Genomic DNA, 11,115 nt, shown 5'->3' with positions numbered 1-11,115 from the left:
TCCACCCCTCAGTATTTATGCCAGAGCGATGAATCATTTGCTCATCCCGAAACCTATATGCAAACGCTCACAGCAGCATTGTTCATAATAAGCAAAAACTGTACCTCAGTTAGGGAGTAGATAAACAAAATGCTGCATGTATGTGGGTGTGTGAGTGTGTGTGTGTGTATACATACATACACAATAGTGTGCTACTTAGAACATACGGAATAAGTTGTTATATATGAAAGGTGGATTAACATAAAATATGCTAACAGAAGGCACACACAAAATAATCTGTATTTCATGGTACTATGTATATGAAATAGCTAGAAAAGGCATAACTATAAAGACAGACACCTATTAGGCCATTGCTGGGGATGAAAGGTTGTGTGGAAATTTCTGTGTACAATACAAAAATGGCATGAGCACACGAGTAGCAAAACAAATGCGCTAGAATAGAGCCAAATCTGTGAGAAAGGATAACTAGAGAGCCTTATAGGTCATTGAGGATATGTTAAACTATGTAATCAACAGTATGAGAACATTTGATTATCTCTTCATGGACAAATAAATGGAGCCCTACTCCAAGCCATTGGCAAAAAAGTAGATTGCAAATGAATGTTCATATATGTAAACATTAAAAGTGTAAATATTACCCCCAAAATTTCAGAATTAATTGATGAGCACCAAAAACCACCAGCGTTGATGAACAACAAAAACGTGGGGGTCAAAGAAGACAGCGGTTGGTGTAAGATATGTAAATAATATTAATTTTGATGGGCTAGAAGGAGGGAAGCCTAGAAGGTGGCAGTGGATGGGGCCGCGAGCCGGAATAGCTTTGTCGAGCTCGGAGTCTAAGAGGGATGGTTGTTTTAAAAATAATTGGAGCTTGAAAAACTATTTAGAACCATATGACAATATGGATAGACACAGAAAAACCATTCGACAACATCCAATGCCAATTCCTGTTTAAGACACTTGAGAAGCTTGGAATGGAAGTGAAATTCCTCAAGGCGATACAAGCTATATATGAAAAACCAACAGCCAACGTGGTAGTCAATGGAGAAAAGACTAACACAATCCCACTGAAAAAGGAGACCAGACAAAGATGCCCCTTGTCCCCACTCTTAATTACTATCATGCTGGAGGTATTAGCTAACAGCATAAGGCAAAGAAAAGACATCAAATGTTTTCCTCTGTGGAAGGAAGAGGTGAAAATATCATTATTTGCAGATGATATGATGTTATATATGGAAAATCCCCAAAGCTCCACAAGGCGAGAGTACTGGAAACAATAGAGGAGTTTGGCAGAGTAGCAGGATACAAGATCAACAAACAGAAGTTCATTGGACTGTTACACACATAGGATAAGACCACAGAAGAGGAGATCAAAAACGTGGTACCCTTACCAATAGCCAAACACAAATCGAAATATCTAGGCATATACCTGACTAAAAGAACAAAAGTTCAATATGCAGAAAACTGCAGAACATTATTACAAGAAACCAAGACCAACCTCAACAAATGGAAGTATATCCCAGGCTCATAGATTGGAAAGCTCAATATAGTCAAGATGTCAGTTCTGCTTAAGGCACTATATACATTTCATGCAATCTCGATACAATTACCCTCATCTTCCTTCAAAGAAATGCAAAAGCTGAATACCAACTTCATATGGAGAGGGAAGAAGCTCAGAATTAGCAGAGAACTCCTCAAAAAGAAGGATACAGTGGGAGGACTTGCTTTGCCTGACTTTAGCACATACTATACAGCCACAGTTCTCAAAACTGCATGTTATTGGTATAATGACAGATACTCAGACCAATAGGAAAGAACTGAAAGCCCAGAAATAAAATCATCAGCATACAGACAACTGATCTTTGATAAGGGCACCCAAAATATCTGATTAGAAGTAGATTCCTTCTTTAACAAGTGGTGCTGGAAAAAAATGTATATTTACATGCAGAAAAATGAAGCAAGACCCTTATCTCACTCCACGCACAAGAATAAATTCTAGGTGGATCACAGACCTTGAAGTTAAACCTGAAATTAGTAGGGTCATCAATGAGGGAATTGGGATGAACTTGAGAACTTTGGCACAGGGAATACATAAGCTATCAGAAATAGGGAAGGTAACAAAAACAGAAGAGAAACATATTGACAAATGGGGATATAATGAAGATAAAACACCCGTGTACATCGAAAGAATTTACCCGGAGAGCAATAACAGCGTCCACGGACTGGGAATACATCTTTTGCAATGACACATCAGACAAAGGCCTTATTGCTAAAATTCACAGTACTCTGATAACTTCCAAAAAGAAAATACCTGCACACTAAGCACTTGGCAAAGGACCTGAACAGAAGTTTCACAGGGGCAGAAATCTGAATGACCAATAAACATATGAGAAAATATTCCCGATCTTTGGCCATAAGAGAAATGCAATTAAAACAACAATGAGGTACCACCTAACATCCTCAACGATAGCCTAATTTAAAAAAATCAGAAAGCAACAAGCGTTGGAGGGGCTGTGGGGAGACAGGAACTCTCATCCGCTTCTGGTGGACCTGTAAGTACGTACAGCCACTATGGAAATCAATCTGGCGATATTTAAAACAGATGGAAATCGAGTTACCATATGACCCAGCAATCCCCCTACTGAGCATGTACCCAGAAGAGGCAAGAAACAAACCAAGGCCAGACATCTGTGCTCCAATGTTCATTGCAACACAATTCACAATCATAAGGAGTTGGAAACAAGCCAAATTTCCATCAACTGACGAGTGGATTTGAAAGCTGTGGTACACTCATAATATGGAGTACTACTCAATGCTAAAAAGCAGTGATGAATGTATGAAGCACGTCGCTCCATGGGAAGAACTGGAGGAAATCAAGCTAAGTAAGCCAAGCACAAAAAGACAAATACAACATGAGTCCGCTGGAGTAAGCTTTAAAAAAAATGCAAAAGGGACATAGGGAAAATGCTACTGTATACAAACATTCCTGGGCTGAGCACCACGTTGTATGGCATGGACCAGACCAAATCCAGGGATACATATGGTAAACAACTAAAACAGAGGTGGGAAAAGCAAATAATAATTAAAAAAAAGAAATGGGTAGCAGGGGCACAGGGCACTAACCCACCCAAGGGGAGGTATTATTTATATCTCCACAGGGAAAGATGGACCAGATTTCAACCCAGTGTTCCAAGATGTGAATGCATCATGCCGGTGTGGAGTGGGGAACCAGCGGAGAGGTCTGAGGGGCAGGCCCCAATCCCAACTACTATGTAGATACCTCCCCCCCCACCCCACCCCAAAGTATTTATTTCAAAGGACGACATTGAACCTGCAACTCTGGGAGAGGGACATATCTGATCAGAGTACATGGGAGCCGATGAAGGGGAAGGAGGAGAGAGTGGAGCACATACTGGCCCACCAAGCGAGGAGGATAATGTTCCCAATTAGAGCAGCCAGTCCACTGAGAGGACCACATGGTCGGTCCCACTATGAGACATGATGTCCCTCATTGACCCATAGCCCTACAGGGTACAACACTGAAGACACAGTGTGGGAATTGCGCCTGAGATGATCCCGCCACACCGAGGCCAAACACTAAAGGGGTGCAACAGAACAGCAAGGGAATGGAGCGGGGAGGTCTCCAGGGAATGCTGAAGGTGGACTTTGGGGCCAAGGCATGGCCTGGACTGGAAAACACTCCTAAAGGCCAACAAACAGTCCTTGAACTAACTACAAGCTTTTCTTTCATGTTGCATTTTGTTTTGTTTGTCATTGCTTTGTTGTTGTTATGGCTTTATTGTATATTGTTGCTTGCTTTTGCTCTGTCTTGTTTTTGTGCACCTTATTATCTCCACAGTCTGTCTAAATAAGAGAGTCTGGATGAACAATCTGGAGGACAAAACAATGGGACCAACAGTTCCGCGGGGACTTGGGAGAGGGGAAGGTGGGGGGAAAGGTAGTGGTGTTAAGAAATGCAAACAAGGGAACAACAAGTGATCCAAATCGGTGGTGAGGTAGGTGTAGGAGACCTGGTAGGGCGTGATCAAGGTTAATGTAACCAAGAGGAATTACTGAAACCCAAATAGAAACTGAAAGTAAAAGGAAATGGAGGAAAGAGCTAGGAGGCAAAGGGCATTTATAGAGGTCTAAATAAAGGCATGTATGATGCAAATATAATATACATGATGATGGGGAAATAGATCTATGTGCATATATTTTTAGGTTTAGTAGTAAGGTAGCAGATGGACATTGGGACTCCACTCAAGTACTGGTTCAATGCAAGAATATTTCTTCTATTAAATTGGCATTCTGAGATGCTCACCGTCCAGAAACAAGCGTTGAAGACAAAGTGTGGGAATAAGTAAATGTGGCGAAGAAAGCTGATGGTGCCTGGCTACCAAAATACATAGCTTCTGGGGTCTTAAAATCTTTAAGGTAAACAAGCGACTATGTAGCTCAAAAGCAACAGAGCCCAACTTTAAGATCACCTGTGTGATCACGAGGGGTCGAAGGGATCAGTTATCAGGCATGAAAGAATCAGGCAAGAAAAAATAATCATATCATTGTGAGCTCACCTCCCTGATATTATCACTGAAGACAAATGGATGCATAGCAAATGTGGCCAAGAAAGCTGATAGTGCCCGGCTATAAAAATAGATAGTGTCTGGGGTCTTAAAGGCTTGAAAGTAAACAAGCGGCCATCTAGCTCAAAAGCAACAAAGCCCAAATGTAGGAAGCACATCACCCTGGGCGATCATGAGGTGTCCAAGGGAGCAGGTATCAGAAATCATCATAAGAAAAAAACATATCATAGTGAATGAGGTGGGCAGTACAGAGTGGAAATCCAAAAGCCATTTGCAGGCCAGTGGACATCCCCTTACAGAAAGGTCTTAGGGAGGAGTTGAGCCAGTCAGGGTCTGACATAGAAATAATGAAATATACAACTTTCCTCTACTTCATAAATGCATTCACCTCCCCCACTATCATGATCTGAATTTACTTTACAAATCTGGCTAGACCAGAGGATGTACACTGGTACAGATAGGAACTGGAAACACAGGGAATCCAGGGCAGATAATCCCTTCAGGACTAGTGGTGTGAGTGGCTCTACTTGGAGGGTGGAGTGAGGGTGGGTTGGAAAGGGGGAACCGATTAAAATGATCGACATGTGACCTTGTAACTAGGGGATGGACAAAAGAAGAGTGGGCGAGGGCAGACATCAGACAGGGCAAGATATGACAAAATAATAATTTATAAATTATCAAGGGTTCATGAGGGAGGGAGGAAGGGAGAGGGAAGGGAAAAATGAAGGGCTGATGACAGGGGCTTGGGGGAGAGCAAATGTTTTGAGAATGATGAGGGCAATGAATGTACAAAAGTGCTTTACACAATTGATGTATGTTTGGATTGTGATAAGAGTTGTATAAGCCCCTAAGAAAACTATTAAAAATAAAATAATTGGAGTTTTGGTCGTGGGGAAGCAAATGAAGGAGATACAGATAAAGATGGGGCAGATCTGCTAAGTGTGGATGAAGATGAGGATTCTGAGACCTCAAAAGGAACAAAGGTGAATTGCTGAACTGAAATTGTTCTTGACGACCTATGTAAGATGAAACAAAACTTTGAAAGGGAACCAACTTGGAATTAACATGTTAAGCGACCATAAGACTTGAGTGAAAAGACACAAAATGCACCATTATGTTCGGCAACTGTAGTTCATGGTAGACGTTTGCAACATGCTAGCACACGGATGTCATTAGTGCAACCAGCAGCCCGAACAGAAAGGAACTGATACCCACCTGGTTCCCAGAAAGTTGACATTGCTCATTTAAGGCCTTTCCGTTGGCCCCAAAGTATTGCCAAGGTGCTCTGACGTCAACAATGCTACCCCTCGTGCCACGCCCAAGTCAGAAGAAGCCCACTGGTCTTTCCGGGAGCTTCCCGTCAACGTCCGTCCGTGAGCAGCTTGAAGGTCGTCCAAGCTCTGGAAGAGAAAGGACGATCACAGCGTCTGCCGAAGTGGCGGTATGAATCTGTCCAAGGACTTTCACAAGAACTGTAGAAAAGCCACAGGTCCGAGTGAATCGCCTGGACCGTTATCCGGGATTTCGGTTCCTCAGAATTCTGCAGGCCCGAAGTCACAAAATACAAGAACAACCAAGAAGAGTTATGGCCTCAGCCAGGGTAAGCCCCCCACTGATATGACTGTGAACTGTGATGATAGTAGACAGACATATGGGCTGACTAGTGGGAACGTCATTTTAGCCAATGCGAAAGGAGCCAAAATGGCAAAGAGGAAGGAAAGGAAACCCAGCCTTTCACATCCACATGATCCAATCGATTTGTTCAGTGATGATGAGGACAGTGACAGAGCCAACAGAAGAGAGAGCGTAGCTCCTCAACAGGCTGCTTCAGCATGTTGCTCCCGAGCGCCCCCCACCGGGGGTCTGGAAGCAGCCTGCAACGAAAACACACATAGAGGAGGCATTCTGGCCCAAGCCAAGTTAAATACTGCTCCGTTGGCAATTAAAGCTAGCATGAGAGACCCTTTGGGCAGTTTTGGTCTCAACAAGCCTCTAAAACGTCGTAAAATTGTTTCTGAAGAAACCGTAGTCCATCCTCTGTCCCTAAGCTGCCAGAGTTCCTGTGACAGGGTCATTTTAAAGTGTCGATGTGTACGAGTAGGAATACTTCTCCGGGTGTTACTAGAGCCAGTCACTTTTGCTTTGGATTTTATCAAGATAAAGCTAGAAGAACCAGAAGGTGGTCAGGTAGCAATTACCTTAGACACCTCTGATGTAATGAAATGTGACTGGTGTCAAGTCCGAAACCCCCCAGTAGTGTTTCTCCAGACCACACCAGCAGTTTATGGAAAGTTGAGCACGCAGCTGCAAATGCACAAGAAAGAGAAAGTTTGGACTGAGTGTAAAGAAATAAATAAGATACCGACTCTAGAACGATATATCATCTTAAGTTTTGACACTGACCTTGATCTTGAAACAAATACACGATTTGAAAAAATCCTTATTGAGATAGGTAGAAAGAATAAGATTTCCAATTTTTTTTCAAAAATTTCCTTTGAAGAAGCCAATACCAGAATTGTTGCCTGTAGAAAAACCTATGCCGAAAGCATCAAAGGAAGTGTGATACAAAAATTAAACATAATGAAAACTATGGCCTTTGACTCTAAAATACTACTTCAAAGCAAACAGAAACTCCAGTTGGTTGGTGATGACAAAGCAACTGGACAGAGCCAAGCCACCTTTACTGGTCCTGTAGAAAAACTAATAGTGTACCCACCACCTCCAGCTAGAGGAGGAATCTCTGTTACTAGTGTGGACCTACACTGTCTAAAGGAAGGGGTATTTCTAAATGATATTATTATTGACTTTTATTTGAAATATTTGGTGCTTGAGAAACTGAAGAAAGAGGAAGCGAACCGAATTCATATCTTCAGTTCGTCTTTTTACCAATGCCTGACTGACATAAAAAGACAGCCTTTTCAGGAATGTACCAATCTATCAACACCAAAAAAGCGACATCTGAGAGTAAAATCCTGGACCCGGTATGTAAATATTTTTGCAAAAGATTTTATTTTTGTTCCCCTTAATGAAAATGCACATTGGTTTCTGGCTATTATTTGTTTTCCTGGCTTTGAGAAACCACAATATGAGCATAATCCTCATTTCCACAAAAATGCACTCGTCCAAAAAACTTCAACTGTAGTAGACCGTTGTATTTCTTCTCCTACAGCCAACGTAATGGCCAGTTCTTCACAAGCCTGCTCTGCCAAATCTGTAATTTCGAGGATTCTAAACATAAAGCTTCACATGCCTTTATTTCCTTCGAAGGGTGCCCCACAGGAAGAAAGGGACCCTCGGTGTGGGGAACATACATGCAACGTAAAAGGTAGTTTGGAAAAAGTAAGCCAGACTGCAAGTGAAAGTGAAGCATCAAAGAAAGGAGATTCCGTGTGCGAGAAAGTTGTTGATAAGAATAACAGTGAGCATGGGCCACAAGGGGACTGTTTAAGACCGTCACAACATGCACACGCAGTGAGTGAAATCAAGCCAAACTGTCCTCATGAGTCACCCTTCAAAGAGCAGGAGAGCCCTTGCAGCCCGGAGAGAAGACAGTGGCATTTCGAGCCCACCGTGTGTAAGCAGCCTTGCATCTTGCTTCTGGACTCTCTACGAGGCCTATCCCGCTCACATGTTGTGAAAATTCTTCGAGAATATCTAGAGGAGGAATGGGAAATTAAAAAAGGCACCAAGAGGAGTTTTTCCACAGATGTCATGATGGACCTGAGTCCAAACGTGCCCCAACAAAGCAACCTCAGTGATTGCGGTGTCTATTTGCTGCAGTATGTCGAGAGTTTTTTTGAGAATCCAGTTCTCAATTTTGCACTAGCTATGGATTTGAAAAACTGGTTTCCTCCTCTAAGAATACGGGCAAAGAGAGAGGAAATCCGCAACCTAATTCTGAAGATGGAGGCAGAGCAGTGCAATGGGAGAACAAGCGTTCATACAGGCTTTCAGAATAAACGCCTTTAGGTGAAGGAACGCAACCAGATGACGCCAGGATCGCAGACTGACAATTTCTCTTGCCTGGTCAGTTCTGCCTCTAGAAATAATACACTCTTGATCTTGGTCTAGACAATAAAACATGCAATTGTCCATGACTCAGAGTGATTTGTAAATTTTCATGCTTCTCTAAATGTCCTATAATTAATTTTCCATAAAGTATGTATTAAGTAAATGTCGATAACCATGTTAATGGGGCAACTTATCCCAGCATTTATAATTTCGTTATTCACCCATTAGGAAGCTTTTGTTATGTGTTCTCTGTTTCTAGAACTTAAACCTGCAACTTCTAAGCACAAAACAAAAATAGAGGAAAAAATAGAAGAAGAATTTATAATTCATCAAGGTTTCACTAGGGTTTAAAGGAGGGGGGGGAGGTGAGAGGGAAACAAAGAGGAGCTGACACTAAGGGCTCAAGAGAAAGAAAAGGTTTTGAAAGGGATGATGGCAACAAATGTACTGATGTGCCTGATACAATGGCTGTATAGATGGTTATAAGAGCTGTAGAAGGCCCCTTTCCCTTCCCTCATGGTATCACTACTCTCAATATCTGTCCTGAATCCTGTGTGTCCTGAGCTCTTTTCTGTACCTGTGTACATGCTCTGGTCTAGCTAGATTTCTAAGATAGAACGCGGGTCATAATAGTGGGGCGTGGGGGAAGCATTAAAGAAGTAGAGGAATGTTGTCTGTTTCACCGGTGCTATACTGCACCTGGATGGCTCGTCCCTTCCTTGGGACCCTTCTGTGATGGGATGTCCAATGGGGTACTGATGGGCTTTGGGTCTATATTCCGACAAAGATACGGCTTTCTACTCCAGTAAATAGTTACAGTATTGTCCTTTCTGCCCTGTCCTAAAGGTTGACTAAGGGTTGGCACTGACTTGGTTGTAGTGAGTACACACACGCCCACACACACTGATACACACACAATGTGAGTGTTATTGTCAACGATACTGAGAATGTGCTCTTACATAAAATTGCTGAGCCCAGTTTGGGAGCTAAGGAAGGGCCCAAAGGAAAATGCTGTTCCACGGTGTGGAGTGGGGGCTTCACATGTTCAGGCACCGACCCAACAGAACACAGAATAATTGGATATCTCATGGACAGAAGGGAAGGACACAACGTCCAGGGCAGAGGATCCAGCAGCTGGGATGGCTAATCCAGGCTCCTGGCTACATCTGATCGAGCAGGAACAAACAAACAAACGGGAACACAAAAACCAACTTGTGACAAACCATAAAGAAGGAGCAGCTCCTCAGATCTTTCTACCGCAGAGTTCCTTGTGGTGGAGGGACCCTGCCAGCCACGGGCGACTTTCTTAGTTTCTAACACAAAGTATTTCATAGTGAGGTCTCGGGTCTGTCTGCTACTCTCTTCACTAGATGAGGCAGTAGGTCAAATAGAAAGAGCTTAGATGAAACTGCGCACTCTCTAAGAATATTTTCTCCTTCCTGCGCACAGCAGTACTGCTTAACCATGGCAGCAATAGTGAGCTCTGAGTTGTTCTCCAGGTTGCTGGTCTATCTTTACTGTATTCCATATACTTTGCACTTTACTATATTACTCATTTCCAAATGCTGAGCACCAAGCATCATCCTAACTTCCCCATGCACACTTCTGAGCACTGCACAGGAGCAAAGCCTCACACTACCTGACAACATGATAAAGGGCTATGGGTTGTGGCTCCCACGAGTTAGAGGTTTGCAATCCCATCTCGAAGAAAATAAACACAAGCACAGAGAGGTTTATGGTAAATTTCAACTGGATATTCACACAGTGTGCACTGCAGACTAGGGGTGATGGATGGTTTCCACAATTACATAGCTCTTGGTATGGATATTTAAATTGTTCTACACACCCCCGACCTCCAGCCCTCAGCCCCTCCAGAAAGGGTACTTTTAGATTAGGGATGGCAAATGAATGTCATCTTAAGAGACCACTCCAAACAATTGGTTCCCAGAATGAAGAAGGGCTAAGGCTGCTTTGGGGTCAGGAGGAAGGTGCCAGGATCCGTGTCAGATCTATGTCCTTGTGCAGCTTGAATGGAAGGCAACCTGAACGTGCTATTTGATACATTGGATATAAAAAGATGGCTGTCTCCACTGAGTGCTTCCCTCTACTGAGCGAAGTCTCCAGGAAAGATTCCCTCCACTGAGAGCAATCATGGACCCATCGCCGAGGGGCAGTCCAGCAGCACTAAGTCCAAGACTGCCCACATGCATGCAAGAGTTTCACTGCTTCACCGCTACTTCCAGAGCTGACAGAGAACGCTCTAGATCCTGAAGGTGGTTTGAACAGCAGCCTGCAGTATAATTGGGATAGGTGTCTTCGCTCAACGTATCACGTTAGGATTTGCTATGTAGGTGGAATCCTGTGGGATGCTGACAGTTTGTGGGAATTTTATGTGGAAGGAACTATGCTAGTAAGGTCACTTTTCTCTCCTTTTTTAGTTTAAGCATTATTCAGCTCTATATGTGTTGAAAAAAGATCGCTAACTTCCAGAGCCTGTATTACATATTTTCATAAAGGA

At 42.9% G+C, this 11,115-nt stretch overlaps 1 pseudogene; it reads left to right on the top strand.

Moving 5' to 3' along the window:
- The first annotated feature begins 796 nt into the window (after window positions 1-796).
- On the top strand, window positions 797-8,596 carry LOC142433367 (sentrin-specific protease 6 pseudogene; annotated as a pseudogene).
- Window positions 8,597-11,115: the final 2,519 nt, after the last annotated feature.

Source organism: Tenrec ecaudatus, chromosome X (assembly GCF_050624435.1).
Source record: "Tenrec ecaudatus isolate mTenEca1 chromosome X, mTenEca1.hap1, whole genome shotgun sequence".
Taxonomy (NCBI): domain Eukaryota; kingdom Metazoa; phylum Chordata; class Mammalia; order Afrosoricida; family Tenrecidae; genus Tenrec; species Tenrec ecaudatus.
This window is presented reverse-complemented; position numbering and strand designations above follow the sequence as displayed.